The 18,501-nt window shown below is 42.1% G+C and overlaps 1 protein-coding gene across 6 annotated transcripts in view; it reads left to right on the forward strand.

The window, feature by feature from the left end:
• The first annotated feature begins 1,705 nt into the window (after positions 1-1,705).
• The window catches only part of LRRFIP2 (LRR binding FLII interacting protein 2), a 131,111-nt gene continuing 114,315 nt past the window's right edge, over positions 1,706-18,501 (forward strand). For 3 of the 6 annotated variants that reach the window (XM_023187550.2, XM_023187543.2, XM_023187547.2), the window contains exons 1-2: positions 1,706-2,464; positions 3,911-3,977. The gene's annotated coding sequence lies outside the window, so the exon portion shown is untranslated. Of the gene's footprint in view, positions 2,465-3,910; positions 3,978-8,511; positions 8,633-18,501 lie in introns of all 6 variants that reach the window. The other 3 variants (XM_023187548.2, XM_023187549.1, XM_023187545.2) reach the window with 2 other exon arrangements.

Genomic DNA, 18,501 nt, shown 5'->3' on the forward strand with positions numbered 1-18,501 from the left:
AACCCCAGAGAAGCCAGTCCTCACAGACCTGGGGGCATTCCCATGTCAGAATATTACAAAAAGATCTAGGAACACATACATTTGGCAGAAAGAAATCAATTCATGCCCATGAAATAATTTATGGTGATGCATTTAGTAGGGCCAGAGAGATCTGAGTTCAATTTTTGGCTCTTCCAGCTACTAGTTTTGCTACGTTAGGTATGTCACAATCTCTCTGAATCTCAATGTCTTTGTTACTAAAGTGGGTACAATGATACCCACATCTCAAGGTTAGTCCTAATAGTGGAAGAGATATTTAAGTTCCTAGCACAATGCTGTGTAAATAGAAAGTGATCAGTAAGTGTTAGCTACCTCCCAGTCCGTTTTCCCAGAAACACAATGCAAAATGTTTCTGCTGGTTTGCATGAATCAAAACAAGTGGCTAAGGAGTAAAATTAAAAGGGCAAGAGAATCTATTGAATTATCCAGACAATCTTTCTTTTTTTTTTTTTTTTTTTTTTTGAGACGGAGTCTTGCTCTGTCGCCCAGGCTGGAGTGCAGTGGCGCTATCTCGGCTCACTACAAGCTCCGCCTCCTGGGTTCACACCATTCTCCTGTCTCAGCCTCCGGAGTAGCTGGGACTATAGGCGCTCGCCACTACGCCTGGCTAATTTTTTGTATTCTTTAGTAGAGACGGGGTTTCACTGTGTTAGCCAGGATGGTCTCGATCTCCTGACCTCGTAATCCGCCCACCTTGGCCTCCCAAAGTGCTAGGATTACAGGGGTGAGCCACCGCGCCCGGCCCTGACAATCTTTCTATTAATTATGTCGTTAATATTTAATACATGTTGGGTTTTTGGTATTATTCAGGTACTGCATCTGAATAGATCCTCTTCCTTTGTCTTCAACAAATTTGGCAAAAGATGTCATTAATCATTTTATTCAGATCATAACATACCAATGTAAAAATCATAGTTTTAATGTTTACTCATGGCTCTGAGAAATATAGTGACATAGAAACAGTGAAAAGGTAAAGAATTTGTTTCTCAAAGCTGATGGGTATAATTCTCCTTGTCTCTCGAACCTCCCCCATTAGTGCCACAGTGGCAGCCCCCATAAACTATAAGGGTGATCAAGCCTTCTGAAATTGCAGGGGAAGTGGGCAGCACAGAAACAGCCCTTAGAAGGCTTTAGAGACAGGTGCTCAACATGGAATTAGTGGGCTTATTCAGGGGCTTCTGGAATCTGCAGTCCCTGTATGTAAAGTTGTGGTTAGGTGTATTTCGTGCCTTTTTTGTTAGAGGGCTCCTCAACTATCACTTCCTCCTAGAGGTCTTCTCTAGCCATCCTATCCAGCCAGAGGCCTCGTTCACAAAATCTTTTTCATCACTCTGTGTCCTGCAAAGCCTTACTACACCTGTCATTACCTTTGTTTGTTTGCTTCAGTCCGTCTATTCCACTAAGGTAAGCTTTCCAAATGCATAACCCTGGTACTTCCCCAGTGGCTTGAACCTGGTGGGCCTCGTTAGATACTTCCGGAATAAATGACAAGTCCGTGTCTATCAGATTTTTAACAGACTTTATACTCCCCCATCCATCCCGCTCTCCGTCCCCCACTCCACCTCTCGGGCAAGTATTCTCCTCCAGAAATAATTTTAAGGTCATGCGTCTTCATTTTTGAAATGAAGCTTGGGCATTTCGACCACACCCACCCTCCCTCCCTCGCATACTCGTTTCCTAACAGAACGTTACTCCAGCCCACTTGCCCAAGCCCACCAGGCCGCAGGGTTTAGGGGCAACCAGAGGAAGGGAAGCCCTGAACCGGAACAAGTGTCAGTTCACATTACTGGCACTGGTCCTGGTTCGGAAAGCCTGGGCAGGAACCGTGAGACCCAGAGAAGCCACCCGCCCAAGGCCGCCTCCAGCCTCCACCCCACCAGCAGCCCAGGGCCCCGCCCTACCGGCAGCCGCGCCTCGCCGCCCTCCCTCCAGCTTGGCCCTAACGGCTCGCAATGGCGGAACAGGGAGCAAGGAGCATCGCCGCTTGGGGAACCTCACCCGCCGGCCCAGGGCTCAGCTCGCCGTCTGACAGCCCCGGGTACTTTGCCCAGCGGGGTGCAAGGCCGGCCTGCGGCAAACGCCACTCCCGGGCAGGCACGGTCACAACTGCTTCCGGGTGAGCGGGTCGTCGACCCTGTGGCCCCGCCCATCCTTTGCCTCCTCAGTCGGCCGCTCAGGCTGCGGCTACTCCCGGGGCCGGTTCCCGCTGTCTCAGCCGCGGCGCAGAGGGCACATCAGCCTGACCGACTAGCCGGCTGCCGGTGCCGGGAGCCGCCGCGTCCATCCCCGCCCGCCTGCCGGGGGACCCAGGACTGAGTCGTCCAGCTGCGCCCCTCGCCCCTAGCCCCAGCGGGCGCCGGGCGGGCGAGCCGCTCTTCGGCCCTTCCCGGACAGCGACGCAGTCACAGCGCGCGCCCTAACCCAGGTAAGGGCCGCTTCTCCCGCCAGCCCGGTGGGAGCAGGGAACAAGGAGTTGGGGACCTCCCTCCCGGCCTCCGCAGTCCCGTGGGATCCGCGCCGCCTCTGACCTCGGCTAGGGGGCGAGGCTTCCCTGGGGACTGGCCGGCCCCCGGCGGGCTCCCGGACTGGGGTCGCCCCCTGCCTGCGGCGTTCTCAGACATCCCGTCTGATTTCTAACGCTCACCCTTCCTCCGCGCAGGGGAAAGGTACGTGTTACTCCCACTGTGGGAGAAATTAAATTGGGCAGCTGTCCCTCCGTTTCGGGTGCCCCAGGCGCCTTCTCTTCCTCCCTAGACGCCAAACTCCAGTTCTGTCCTGGGATGAGCACCCCCAGGGAACGGTGTCAGGACGGTGTAGGGCGTAGCATTTTTTGGGAATTTTACTTCTTCCTTGACCTGAGCTGGAGCGCGGGTTTAACAGGCCCTAGCTGGGTTAATACTTGACTAATATGAGGCGTTTTTGACACCCAGATTGTTAAGTTATAGAGCTGCAGTCGACCCTGCCTGTGAGTAACCAGCAGGATGCAGGAGGACCTAAGGAAACCCACTTCTTTTTCTTTCTTAGAAAAAAGTTCAAGTGTTTGCTTTACTTTTTCCACCGTGGGAGATACAAATACAGGCTGCTGAGACATGACTAGATAAATATTGTATCCTAAACCTTAACTGTTAGTAGCTGGTTTTCTTTGAGTTTCCATTTAATAACTCAGCATTTCTACTCTAAACAAAAAAATTGTAGGGTGGATTGGTTGACTAAAAATGATATGTAAGGATAAGAGTATTTCTTAATTTTTTTATGTTGTCATAGTTGGAAGAGAATGTGGATGCAGTAATGGAACAGAGAGGGAGAGCAGGGTGTGGATGTATAAGTTCTTAATCAGTGTTTAAAATAATATTTTTTCAAGATAACTTTTTTTTGGGGGATAAATCTATATGAAAAAGTGCAATTATTGGAGAATGCAGTGTTGCAAATAGAGTTAGTTGTCAGGGACTCCAAGGTTGTTGCGGTTTGAATATCTTGCAGCACTAACCCTGTTTAACCAAGATCATGCTCTGTTTAACAGATACAGAGATAATGACCTAGTATTATAATATACTTATGTAGAATAAGAATTTCGGAAAGTGTGATTCATTTCGAAGGTAGATCACTCACTTTGTGAATCATTGCTATGAATCTGAAAATTGAAATAGAGAAAAGCTAAGTTCGTGTCTGCCTAATGAGACGGCATTCTTTACTCATTTAATAGAAAATGTTGTATTATGTTTTGTTAGGTCCGTTGCTGGATATTTATCATCATGAAGAATGGTAATGAAATAAAAGTTGAAGTATTTGCAGAATGCTCGAATTTAGAATAGTCTGTTGGTTTTTAAGTGATTGTTTTGATTTTACCCTTCCCCCCATTTTTTTTTGCCAGATGTGGAAAGATAAATGAAGGGGTCTAGAAGTAAGTGTCAGTGGAAAGGAGAGCTACCATCACTAAGGTACGAAAATGTTCACCAAAAGAATTTGCACTATACAAAATAGTCTTTTGAGTGGAAAGCATCACCCATTTTTGTGATTCTGTCTTTAAAAATGTAGAATGAAACTACATGAGTTATTATTTAAGTTCTGTTCTAGAAGAAAGTGTGTATTGAAGTTGTGATTGGAATGGATTCACTTTAAACTAGAAATAGCTTTTTATTGCTGAAATGTAATTTGATCATTTTTGACTTTAAAATGTTAAGTAAAATAAGGTTGAAATCACAGAGTTCTTGATACCCTTAGCCTTGTTTTTCTTTTCCTTCTGTTGGAGTTCAGCTGATTTTTACCTTGATTTTCATTTATGAAGAACTTTAGCTAGTTATAAAGTAATGACAAGTCTGTCCTGTTGGTCTAGCGTACTAAATTCCTTTACTTCTTTCACTAAATTTTGACATCTTTTTTTACTTTGGATATCCATTATATTCAGAGTGTTCCCTAATGTTGCTTTTGATTTTTGTCCAGCTAATAGTGACTAAAGAGTTTCAGTTCCCTGTGAACACAGATTCCCTTTTGGAAAATCCCTTGTGGAAATCACCGTAACTGACAATCTTGATAGGTAAATACGCAAGGGAAACCTTTCCAGGTCAGGATTTAAGTATCTCCGTAACGAAAGGAAAAGGTGATATGGAGAATGCGTTTGGCAAAGTATTTCTGTCTCTCAAAACAAAAACAAATCTTTATTAGACGTGAATTTAGCAAGAGGGAGGGAGCAATTTCTTGCAAAACTCTTTGTGGATTGTTTAGCCCGTTGCTAGTGTGAGAAGGAACAGAGTTGATGATATATAGAAAAAAAATAATTCTTGCAGTATGTTGGGAATGTTGACGAGGATCATTCAAAATGAAATAAAATTCTTCTGTCTTTATCTTAGGATCATTATCCATTGCACCTGCAAAATAGAGGCTGTTTCATAGCTTTTTCCTTTTAGGTAGTTGCTTTCCATCTGGAACATTTAAATTGAGAGATGGTCCTTTAATGGGGAAAATGTACTAGTTTGTCCAGTTTGCAAATAAAGAATATAATCTGTGATCATCATTTGAAACTCAACTTTTGGAGGGCAAGGCAGAAGGAGTGCTTGAGCCCAGGAGTTCAAGACCTGTCCTGGCAACATAGTGAGACCCTGTCTCTGCAAAAAAATTAGTTGGTGGTGTGTGCCTGCAGTCTCAGCTGCTTGTGAGGCTGAGGTGGGAAAGCCACATGAGCTCTGCAGTGAGCCCTGAAAGCACCACTGCACTCCAGCCTGGGAGACAGGGTGAGACTCTGTCTCAAAAATAAATAAATAAATGAAACTCAACTTTTTTTTTTTTTCTTCTTTTTTTGAGACAGAGTCTCGCTCTGTTGCCCAGGCTGGAGTGCAGTGGCACAATCTCAGTTCACTGCAAGCTCTGCCTTCCAGGTTCACGCCATTCTCCTGCCTCAGCCTCTTCAGTAACTGGGACTACAGGCGCCCGCCACCATGCGCGGCTGATTTTGTTTTTTTTGGTAGAGACGGAGTTTCACCGTGTTAGCCAGGATGGCTTCGATCTCCTGACTTCGTGATCTGCCCGCCTCGGCCTCCCAAAGTGCTGGGATTTTAGGCGTGAGCCACCGTGCCCGGCCAATAAAACTCAACTTTTAAAACTTCAGAAGGAAGGAATTGAACAAAACTTACCTCATGAAGTTTTTGGCTTATAATAAATTATGCTGGACTTCAAAGGAGTCAAACCCTAGGCTAAAAGCTGGGTTGATCATGCGTTATACTTTTTCATTAGTTCTGTTATTCATTTATTTTGATGGGGAGGTCAAGAGATAATTCCATTTCATAGGGAACATATGTATGCATTTGTTTTAGCCTAGTGGTAGGGAGCGCAATAGATAAAAGTAGAGATAATTAGGGAGGGGGAAGAAATGGCATTATAGAAGGAGAATGCTTCATAGGTTCAGTAGATGTTTATGGGACTTTTAAAAATTGATAAAACATTTTAAAATGTGGTATATGATGAAAAGAAAGTCTGCTTTCCACCACGAACTCCCAGCCTTTCCTTACCCCAACCCCCAATCCAAGCAACCATATACAATCACATATGTCTAGGAGAAATATACTGTATCTTTCATTCTTATCTTTGACCTATGAAGATATTTTTGTATTTAGCACATTTCTTACTTTTTTATTAAAGACTGCATGTCTTGCTAGTGTAGATGAACCATAATTTATTCATTTTCCAGAATTTATTTTACCATTTTCTACTAACAGATATTTAGGTTGTTTTTAGCCTGCTACAAACACTGCTATAATGAACAATTCATATCTGAGTCTTTGCAGTAGTTAGTAAGTGTCTATACAGAGTGTATTTTCAAAGTGTGACTGTAAGATTGGGACTGAAGTTATGAAAAGTTAAAATTATTTCAATCCTATATTGGCTTTATTTATAATGGAATTTAACTTATTTCTTGGGCTTGTGGAAGGGGAAAGGAACTCTTAATTACTTTGTATTCTTAATCCATCTCTCCATTTAAAAAATATTGCAAGTGTATTTTATCAAGTACTTGAAAACATTTGAGTGTCAGGTGATTAATTTTATTTGTATTGGTAAAAGTAGAAATATTGTGGTTTGAAGACTGGTGCTGTCATATAGAAGCATTTATATTTGAAAATAATTAAATGACTACATCTTATAGTAGGTTGATTGTTTCAGAATTTTATGACCAGTATCAATTAAAAGCATTGTGTATAGTTTAACTTCTTGCCCTGCATAAGTCAGCTACTATATTATTAGTCAGGAAAGAAGTAAATAATCTACCTTCTCTTTTCCTTTACGTTCCACATCCTAATCTATACATGATAAAATAAACCTCTGTGGAGTTTGAGATCCAAAAATCCTCTTGCAAACCATAGTGCTATTGATGGATTACTTTCTCAAGGCAGGAAGTAGGTACAGATTCAATCTTTATTCTGCAAAGTGTTTGTAAACAGAATAAAGGAAGCTTAGGTTTTACATTTTAATGTTATACAGGTTACTTGTGGCCAGGAGGAGGTTCAGGATTCTTTGCCTTTTTGAAATGAAAGAGACACTAGAGAGAAAAAAAAATTACATGCTGAAGGGCTATAGTTTGATGAAGTTGGAACTCGTGAGTGACAGCTTCCCTGGCATGTGCCCAGGGTCTATTTTGAGACCTTGTCAAAGCTTGCCTGACAGAACCTACCACATAACCATAATCTGGCCTGGTCCTACTGCAAGTCAGGAAGGCCTGTGGTTTAGGATCAGTAGCAACCACAGAAGGGGGAGTTGTAAAGGACATTTTGCCTTCAGAAGATTAAGGGTAGGTTTTGGGGTGAATATCTACTTAGCCTGTATATCCGAGGATCCAAGTTTTTGCTGCTACCTCCTCCTCCCCTGCTTCTTCCTCTTATTAAGGAAAACTAAGGAGTAAAGGTTTTGTTTGTTAGTTTGTTTTGAGACAGGATCTCACTCTCATGCCCACGCTGGAGTCCAGTGGTATGAACACAGCTCACTGCAGCCTCGACTTCCTGGGCTCAGGTGATTCTCCCACCTCAGCCTCCCAAGTAGCTGGGACTACATGCATATACCACCACACAGGGCCAATTTTTGTATTTTTTGTAGAGACGGAGTGTCCGCATGTTGCTCACGCTGGTCTCCAACTCCTGGGCTCACGTTGTTCACCCACCTTGGCCTCCCTAATTGCTGGGATTACAAGCATGAGCCACTGCGCCCGGCCAGGAGGAAAGTTTTAAGAAAAATGTGCACAAGAAAGAGCATAGGGATTATGCCAGCATTGATGTTATCTTCTGATTATATGAGAGTGTTTGCCAAAAATCGGTCAAATGTTTTACAATAGGGAAAAAGCGTTATTGTTACTGGCATACGGAGGGCCCCAGTTAAAATAGCAGTCCAATTCAGAGACCTTCATATTTGTCGATAGGGTCAAAAGGACTGTTGGAATAATGGACTATTCTACAGGATTATTTTGAGTTCAGATAGATAAATTAGCTTCTTCCCAAATTCTCATTCTGTTTTTCCTGTGGTACTATATAGTATCATTAAGTTTTATCTTTAAACTCTTAGTTTGTACTATGTGGTGTCTTGTGAAAACCTTGATTTGTTTATACTTAGTGAATGAAACACTTGAGTTTAAAGTTCTTTAACTGATGTCACTTCTTAGGCTAGAAAGCTGTTAAAGAACTTAGTGTTCCACCCTTAGACCAAAGTTCATGTCACCATATTTAACTGCAGCTTTGTATTAAAGTCAAGATTGTTTGAAGAATTCGGCATGGACTCCTTCACCCCCACTTTTTTGCTTTAGATTAGATTGTGACTGGAGGAAATTTAGTTTTCCTTTGCTGTCAGTTATTTGCAGTTGTTCACATTTATGATGATGAGAATGATGATGATGATAATGTATTTAGGATTCAGTGTGAGGAGAAAGAATAAACTAGTATTTTTCTTTCTTCCTTTTCAGTTTATTCCCATTATCTTATTTTCCCTTCTCTGTCTCAGCCTTCGTTTCATCCTCAGGGGGAAAAAAAAGAAAAAGAAAAGAAATAAAGACACGCAGAGAAAGAAAGTGGTAAAGAGCTGGGAAAAGCCTTGGAATACATATCAGGGTGCTTTCTCAGAGGTGGGCTATATACATCTTCGTTAAAGAATCATGGATTATCTTTTTCCATTGTTTTCATTTTGAACCCTGTATATCTTAGTGTTCCTTCATTACCACATTTTAACTACTTTTGATATAACAGATAACTTTACTGCTTTAGGAAAGCAAATTTAATTTTTTTTTTTTTTTTTTTTTTTTTTTGAGACGGAGTCTCGCTCTGTCGCCCAGGCTGGAGTGCAGTGGCCGGATCTCAGCTCACTGCAAGCTCCGCCTCCCGGGTTTACGCCATTCTCCTGCCTCAGCCTCCCGAGTAGCTGGGACTACAGGCGCCCGCCACCTCGCCCGGCTAGTTTTTTTGTATTTTTTAGTAGAGACGGGGTTTCACCGTATTAGCCAGGATGGTCTTGATCTCCTGACCTCGTGATCCGCCCGTCTCGGCCTCCCAAAGTGCTGGGATTACAGGCTTGAGCCACCGCGCCCGGCCAGCAAATTTAATTTTTATGTTACTGTTCTGAGCATGTTGTTCCTTACATGCCCACTTTCCTAAGTAGAAATATATTAACAGCTAGGAGCAATCTTTTGGCTTTCTGTTTTGTAAGTTAGAGTATACTGTACTGTATGCAGAGGATTAGGATGTTAAAATATTTATTTCCCTGTTAAATGGCTTAAATCATGAACAAACTGAATATATAGCATTGCCTTTTTTAAGAAGTAAGTATCCCAGTTAAGTGACCCAAGGATTATAGGACTAAATATAGAAAAAAATTCAGCTTTAGATTAGATTTTTTTTCCCTTGTCACAGATAATGCTGTATCTAGGTGAACAGTCAAGGAAATGAGAGGCCATTGTTCTTGTTGTCTTGCTAGATTCAGCCTTTGCAATCAAATAAAGTTTGTTTTGTTTTTAAAATTATGGTAAAATATAGATAATATAAAATTTACTCTGTTGACCTTTTTTAAAAATATTTTTATTATGGTAAAATACAGTCATTTGTTGCTTAATGACAGGAATATGTTCTGGGAAATGCATCATTAGGTAATTTTGTCACGCAAACGTCATAGAGTGTACTTACACTAACCTGGACAGTATAGCCTACTACGCACCTAGACTATATGGTATAGTCTGTGGTTCCTCGCTATAAACCTGTGCAGCGTGTTACTGTACTGAATACTGTAACTGTAGACAATTATAACACGATGGTAAATTTTTGTGTATCTAAACATAGAAAAGATACAGTTAAAATATGATATAAAAGATTAGAAAATAGGCCAGGCATGGTGGTATGCAGCTGTAATTCCAGGTACTCAGGCTGAGGTAGGAGGATCACTTGAGATCAGGAGTTCTAGGCTGTAGTGTGCTATGAGCACACCTGTTAATAGGCACTGCGTTCCAGCCTGGGCAACATAGTGAGGCCCCATCTCTTAAAAGGGCACACCTGTATAGGACAGCTCCATTATAATCTTATGGGACCACTGTAATATGTGTAGTCCATTGTTGACTGGAACATCCTTATGCCGCACATGACTGTATACATAACTTAAAATTTATCATTTAAACCATTTTTCAGTGTACAATTCGGTGGTATAAAGTACATTTACATTATTGTGTAACCATCACCTCTATCTATGTCCATAACTTTTCCGTCATCCCAAGCAAGCTCTGCCCATTAAACATTATCACCTCATGCTCATAGCCCTTGGTAACCATCGTTCTACTTTTTGACTCTATGAATTTGTCTACTGTAAGTACCTCGTATAAATGGAATTATGTAATAGTTGTCTTTTGCGTCTGGCTCATTTCTCTTAGCATGATGTCTTCAAGATTCATCCATGTTGTAGCATGTATCAGAATTTCATTTGTTTTAAGACTGAATAATATTCCTTTGTGTGTTTATACCGTATTGTTTAATCACCTATTGATAGTTGGGTTGTTTCCATCTTTCTGCTTTTGGGAATAATGCCACCATGAATATGAGTAAACAAATATCTGTTCGAGTGCCACATTCAATTCTTTTGTGTATGTACCTAGAAGTGGAATTACTAGTAATTTGATAGTTATCACATTTTATTTGGTAATTCTATGCTTAATATATTGAGGAACCACCATACTATTTTCCATAGTGGCTACACCATTTTAAATTACCACCAGCAATGCACAAGGGTTCCAATTTCTGCACATCCTTTCCAACACTTGTTATTTTCTGTTTTCTTATTGATTGATTTTTATTTATGTCGAGCCAGGGTCTCACTCTGTCACCAGGACTGGAATGCGGGGCCCGACCACAGCTCACTGTACCTCCCAGGCTCAAGTATTCCTTTCCACCTCAGTCTCCCTAGTAGCTGGGAGCACAGGTGCGCACTGCCATGCCCGGCTAATTTTTATATTTCTTGCAGAGACGAAGTCTCTCCATGTGGCCCAGGAGGGTCTCAAACTCCTCAGCTCAAGTGGTCTGCCAGCCTTGGCCTCCCAAAGTGCTGGGATTACAGGTGTGAGCCATTGCGCCTGGTCCTGTTTTCTTTTTTTTTTTGTGAGATGGAGTCTTGCTCTATAGCCTAGGCTAGAGTGCAATGGTGCAATCTTGGCTCACCGCAACCTCTGCCTCCTGGGTTCAAGCAATTCTTCTGCCTCAGCCTCCCAAGTAGCTGGGACTACAGGCACCCGCCACCACACCCGGCTAATTTTTGTATTTTCAGTAGAGACAGGGTTTCACCCTATTGGCCAGACTGGTCTCGAACTCCTGACCTTGTGATCTGCCCACCTCGGCCTCCCAAAGTGCTGGGATTACAGGCGTGAGCCACTGCACCTGGCCCTATTGTGGCTGGCCCTGTTTTCTAACAGAAAAAAGTCTATTATTTTTAAAATAAAATCTCTAATAGGGTACTATCTCTCTGTGGTTTTGATTTGTATTTCCCCGGTGATGAGTGATATTGTGCATCATTTCTTTTTCGCTTTTCTTTTCTTTCTTTCTTTTTTTTTTTTTTTTTGACAAGATTTTGCTTTGGCACCCAGGCTGGAGTGTAGTGGTACAATCATGCCTCACTGCAGCCTCGACCTCCTGGGCTAAAGTGATCCTCCCACCTCAGCCTCTCCAGTAGCTGGGACCACAGCACAGGCATATACCACCATGTTCAGCTGATTTTCTTTTTTTTTTTTTTTTTGAGACAGAGTTTTGCTCTTGTTGCCCAGGCTGGAATTCAATGGCACAATCTCTGCTCACTGCAACCTCTGCCTCCTGGGTTCAGGCGATTCTTCTGCCTCAGCCTCCCAAGTAGCTGGGATTACAGGCATGCGCCACCACGTCCAGCTAATTTTGTATTTTTAGTAGAGACGGGGTTTCTTCGTGTTGACCAGGCTAGTCTTGAACTCCCGACCTCAGGTGATCCGCCCATCTCAGCCTCCCAAAGTGCTGGGATTACAGGCATGAGCCACAGTGCCCCACCTCTTTTTTTTATATTTTGTAGAGACACATTGCCTAGGCTGGTCTCCAACTCCTGGGTTCAAGCAACTTTGTCCAGGCTGGTCTCCGACTGCTGGGCTCAAGCAGTACTCCTGCCTCAGCCTCCCAAAGTGCTGGGATTACATATGTTGAGCCACCAGGCCCGGCTGAGCATCTTTTCATGTGACCATTTGTGTATCTTGTTTGAAGAAACGTCTACTTATGTCTTTTATCTTTTTAATTGGGTTTTTGTTGTTGCTTAGTTGTAGGAGTTCTTTATATGATTCCTTTATCAGCAATATAATTTGCAATTTTTTTTTTTTATTCCATGGGTTGCGTTTTTACTTTTTGATAGTGTGCTTTGATGTATGCAGTTTTTATTTTATTTTATTTTATTTTATTTTATTTTATTTTATTTTAAGATGGAGTCTTGCTCTGTCACAGCTTGGAGTGCAGTGGCCCAATCTCAGCTCACTGCAACCTCCACCTCCCGGGTTCAAGCTATTCTCCTGCCTCAATCTCCTGAATAGCTGGGATTACAGGCACACGCCACCATGGCCTGGCTAATTTTTGTATTTTTAGTAGAGATGGGTTTTAACCATGTTGGCCAGGCTGGCCTTGAACTCCTGACCTCGTGATCCACCTGCCTCAGCCTCCCAAAGTGTTGGGATTACAGGTGTGAGCCACTGTGCCCTGCCCAAAGTTTTTAATTTTGATGAAATCCAACTTACCTTTTCTTTTGTTGCTTGTGCTTTTGGTATTATGTCCAAGAAAGCATAGCCAAATTCAATATCATGAAGTTTTTCCCATATATTTTCTCCTACGAATTTTATGGTTTTAGCTCATTTGTTTAGGTCTTTGATCCATTTTGAGTTTTTTCTTTTTCTTTCTTTGGGACAGAGTTTCTTTCTTGTCGCCTAGGCTAGAGTGCAATGGTGCAATCTTGGCTCACTGCAACCTCCACCTCCTGGGTTCGAGTGATTCTCTGGCCTCAGCCTTCCAAGTAGCTGGGATTACAGATGCCTGCTGCCACGCTCAGCTAATTTTTGTATTTTTAGTAGAGACAGGGTTTCACTGGTCAGGCTGGTCTTGAACTCTTGACCTCAGGTGATCCACCTGCCTTGGCCTCCCAAAGTGCTGGGATTACAGGCATTAGCCACGAAGCCCGGTCCCTGAGTTAAGTTTTCTATATGGTGTAAGGCAGTGATCCCCAACATTTTTGACACCAGGGGCCAGTTTTGTGGAAAGCAGTTTTTCTGTGGATGGGGGTGGGGTGGGTGGGGGAATGGTTTCGGGATGAAACCATTTCTTCTCAGACGATCATCAGGCATTAGATTTTCATAAGAACGCACACTCTAGATCCCTCACATGCACAGTTCACGATAGGGTTCGTGCTTTTTTTTTTTTTTTGAGACAGAGTCTTGCTCTGTCACCCAGGCTGGAGTGCAGTGATGCAATCTTGGCTCACTGCAAGCTTCACCTCCCAGGTTCACGCCATCCTCGTGCTTCAGCCTCCCAAGTAGCTGGGACTACAGGTGCCTACCACCACACCTGGCTAATTTTTTTGTATTTTTCGTAGAGACGGGGTTTCACCGTGTTATCCAGGTTAGTCTTGGTCTCCTGACTTCGTGATCCGCCTGCCTCGGCCTCCCAAAGTGCTGGGATTATAGGCGTAAGCCACTGCACACGCCCGGCTGCAAGACAGTCTTATATAGTGTAGCATAGTTATGGGAGTAACATCCTATATAACCTTTGCCATATTCTGTTGGTTAGAAGTAAGTCACAGGACTCACCTACATTTATGGGAGAAGTAATTATACAAAGGTGTGAACACTAGGAAGGGGGATTAGGGTGGGGAACCACCTTAGAATTTGTCTACCATAACTGATTACAAAATAGCATGTTTTAGAAACTTTTTTTTTTTTTTAGATGGCATCTTGTTCTGTCGTCCAGGCTGGAGTGCAGTGGCGTGATCTTGGCTCACTGCAACCTCCACCTCCTGTCTTCAATTTTCCCACCTTAGCCTCCCATGTGGCTGAGATTGCAGGCACCTGCCTCCATGCCCGGCTAATTTTTGTGTTTTTGGTAGAGATGGGGTTTCATCCCATGACCAGGCTGATCTCGAACTCCTGACCTCAGGTGATCTGCCCACTTCAGCCTTCCAAAGTGCTGGGATTACAGGCGTGAGCCGCCATGCCCAGCCATATTAACCAATTTTTGTTTAAAAAATAATGTTATTAAAATAGGAGTATCTTTAGATGGTGGGGCTTACTGGTGGTTTTATTGTTTTGCATTTCTTCACTATTTCATCCCACTTTCCCTTCCTGCAACATTCCAGTTTTGAAATTTTAAAACAATAGTTGGTGTTTTCATTATATTGAAATAAATATTGTTTACTGATCAGCCATGTAGTATATCATACTTGTTTCCTTTCTTGTTTAACTTTGTTTTTTCAGGGAGTTAAAATTTGACTTTGACATTTGCATAATTTTCTGTTTACCTGTTGCTTTCCCCCCTAAATGCTCCAACAGATTTTTCAAGAGTCTTTATCTGTCTTGTCTGTTTATGTATCTATCTATGTGTCTATCCATCCATCCATTCTAGCTTATAACATCAATTAATTTATAAGTTATAAAACTAATATATTTTGTGTAAAATAATTAGTTGTGAGCTATAGAGAAATATAAAACAAAAATACAGTTTTGGAAGAGTAATACATGAACACCTGTGATCTCATTACCTAGGTCAAGAAATTACATATTACAGTTATCTTAGAAGTTTCCTCAAGATATCCTTTAATGGCACCCCCTCCCTCCCAGGAAATCACAAGCCTATTTTAACACATTATTCATTCTCTTGGGACCATTCTCTGCTCAAGCCTGCAATATCCTCCATGTCCATACGTGTATTTTTGGCCAAAATGTTTAATTTTGAAAAACTGAAAAGCTCTACTACCTCTCTGAGTCTGTTAGTCAGGATAGGCTGAACTACTTTAGTGAATAATTACCAAATCAGTGGTTTTTAACACAAAATTTCTCACTCACATCTTTGCTGTGAGTTGAAAAGCAGTGACAGAGTGGTAGTCTGTTCCACAGAGTCATTGAGGGACTCAGGCTGCTTTCGACTGGTGATTTTACCAACCCCTGGGGCCTCAGAGACTTTGAGTTTCCTACATCTGGCTGGCAGATGTGAGGACAAAGAGAGGGACTGTGGTAGATTGCATGGAAAGTTTGGTGGGCCAGGCCAGGATGTGGTATACATCAGTTTTGTCCACATTCCACTGGCTAGAACTGAGTCAAATGGCTACACTTAATTGCAAGGAAGGAAAGGGAAAACGCCTTGGTGAACAATAAGCCAATCTCTGCCATGGTATGTATCCCTAAGAAGTATATCATTTTGTTTTGGAAAGCTGAATAGCAAGCATCAGCTGAGGCTGTGAAAGGAAAGGTACATACTGCTGCTATTAGATGAAAGCTCCCAGAAGATAAGCTGAAAAGAGTCTTCCTTGATCCTTTTTGGCAAGTCATTGGGAAAGTTTGTTAGTGAGTCTGGAGAAACACAGGCTCACCATAGTCAGGGAATCTGGTGAAACTTAAGTGTTTACAGGATACTACGGTAAATAGCTAGAAGAAATGTTATTGGGAGAGTAGATTGCTCTATGTGGTTTTGCTTCTAAGCTAAGCTCATCATGCTCTAGCTCTCAAGAATAAGGAAAAGCAAAACACATCTGTGCTGTGAAATAAGGCTTCAGCCCATCTAGGCTCCAGGAACTTCATCAACATGGGGTCAAGACAAACTAAATTCTAATGAAAACCTGGACCAGGCACATCTCATGTTAAATGGATGTGCCCCAAAGGCTGTGGGGATTTTGGTAATGACAGTCCTTCATTGTGTCTCTTGAGTCATATTGCTCTAATCTGTAGCTTTCTTTCTGAGATAACTATCATTCTTCTGGAGATTCCCTTTTGCCCCTCTTTTGTGTTTATTTCCTGTATGCTAAGTTTCCCTCTCTGTTGATTTTTCACTTTCACTTGGTGAAGCCTATCTTCTGGTAGCTTAGTGACAAGAGTGTAAAAGAGGTAAATTTTTGAGACCTTTCATGTCCGAAAATGTCTTTAATAATCAAGTATGAGAAATAGAGGGATTTGACTGATACAGGCTACTTATAGATCATCTATAATTTTCCTTCAGGAGTTTGAAGACATCACTCCATCGTCTTCTTGTTTCCAGAATTACTTTTGAAAGTCTTGAAGCCATTCTTAATCCTTGATGTGTGGCCTGACTTTCCCACCCCATGGAAAGTTGTAAAGTCATCTTTGTTCTCATTGTTTAAAATTCACTAAGATATACCTTGGTGTGAACTCAGGACTTGTGTTGAACACTTTGGGCCCTTTTAGTCTGGCAACTCATGTTCTTAACTTCTGGGAAGTCATTTTATTAATAATTTATTTTTGTTTTCTCTTTCTCTCTCTTTTTCTTTTTTTTTTTTTGAGACAGAGTCTCGCTTTGTCACCCAGGCTGGAGTACAGTGGGCGCCAACATGACTCACTACAACCTTGACCTTCTGGCCTCAAGTGATGCTCCCGCCTCAGTCCCCACCACGCCTAGCTAATATTTGTAGTTTTTGATAGAGATGAGAGGAGGTTTTGCCATGTTGCCCAGGCTCGAACTCGTGAGCTCAAGGGATCCGCCCGCCTTGGCCTCCCAAAATGTTGGGATTACAGACATGAACCACCACACCCAGCCTGTTTTCTCTTTCTCTAGTTAGTTGAACGTTGGTCCCTCTGGACTGATACTTTAACCTTATATATTTTTCTTTCTTATTTTCTACCTCTCTCTTTTTTTTTTTCCTGTTTTCTGTCAGACTTCCTGAACTTTATTTCCCAAGTTTTCTAAAACTAATTTTTTTGTTGAGGTACTATTTATGTATCATAAAATTTACCCCTTTAAAGTAGTGACCTTTTCAGTGGTTTTTTAGTGTAGTCACAAAGTTGTGCAGCCATCAGCACTAATTCCAGAAGGTTTTCATTACCCCCACAAAGAAACTTCATACCATAGTAGTCCTCTCCATTTCCTCTTTACCCGAGACTGTGGAAAGCACTAGTCTATTATACTTTCTGTCCTTATGGATTTACCTGTTCTGGACATTTTACATAAATGAAGTTATTCAATATGTAGTTTTTGTGTCTGGCTTTTATCACGTCTCATGTTTTCAGGATTTACCCTTGTATGTAGCACAAGTCAATACTTTATTCCTTTTTTTTGTTGTTTTTTTCTTTCTTGAGACAGTCTTGCTCTGTTGCCCAGGCTGGTGGGAGTGTAGTGATGCGATCTTGGCTCACTGTAACCTCTGCCTCCTGGGTTCAAGCGATTCTCATGCCTCAGCCACCTGAGTAGCTGGGATTACAGATGCGTCCCACCGCACCTGGCTAATCTTTTTTTTTTTTTTTTTTTCTTCAGGTGGGGTTTCACCATGTTGACCAGGCTGGTCTCCAACTCTTGACCTCAAATGATCCCCCTGCTGTGGCCTCCCAAAGTGCTGGGATTACAGGCATGAGTCATCATGCCAGGCCCAATATATTTGTTTTTATGGCTGCATGATATTCCATTGTATGCATATACCACATTTGCTTATCTGTTCATCAGCTGATGGACATTGGGATTGTTTTCACTTTTGGCTGTTAGGAATAATGCTACTGTGAATATTCAGTTAAAAGTTTTTGTGTGGACATAAGTTTTCAATTCTCTTGAGTATGTAAGAGTGGAATTGCTGATTTCTATTATGTTTTTAATTTCTGCTATCATGTTTTAATTTGCAAGATCTTGTATTCTCTGAATTTTTTTTTTTTGAGGCAGAGTTTTGCTCTTGTTGCCCAGGCTTTAGTGCAATGTCATGATCTCGGCTCACTGCAACCTCTGCCTCCTGGGTTAAAGTGATTCTCCTGCCAAGAGCCTCCTGAGTAGCTAGGATTACAGGTGTGTGCCATCATGCCCAGCTAATTTTGTATTTTTAGTAGAGATGGGGTTTCACCATGTTGGTCAGGCTAGTCTCGAACTCCTGACCTCAGGTGATCCGCCTGCCTCGGCCTCCCAAAATGTTGGGATTACAGGCTTGAGATACTGTGCCCGACTCTATTCTCTGAATATTTTAATAGCCTCTTGTTCTTATTTCATGGCGATAATTTGTCTTAATTTTCTGAAGATATTAATGATGGTTATTTTTGAAGTTTTCTTCTCCCTGTGTAGTTTATTTTCACGAAGTTATTCTTTTGCGTTAGGGGGTTTTCACAGACTTCTTGGTTTGAAAGTAGGTGGGGTTGGTCAATGTTGACCTCCCTCGAAGAGCGATATATATTTTGGTAGCAGGATGGGTGATTTAAAGGTGGCCGAAGCAGTCCCACATTTCAAAATGCATACTTTCACCTAAGCCCACACTTCCTACTCCATTCCTATT

This window comes from Piliocolobus tephrosceles, chromosome 2 (genome assembly GCF_002776525.5).
Source record: "Piliocolobus tephrosceles isolate RC106 chromosome 2, ASM277652v3, whole genome shotgun sequence".
In the NCBI taxonomy this organism is placed as follows: Eukaryota; Metazoa; Chordata; class Mammalia; order Primates; family Cercopithecidae; genus Piliocolobus; species Piliocolobus tephrosceles.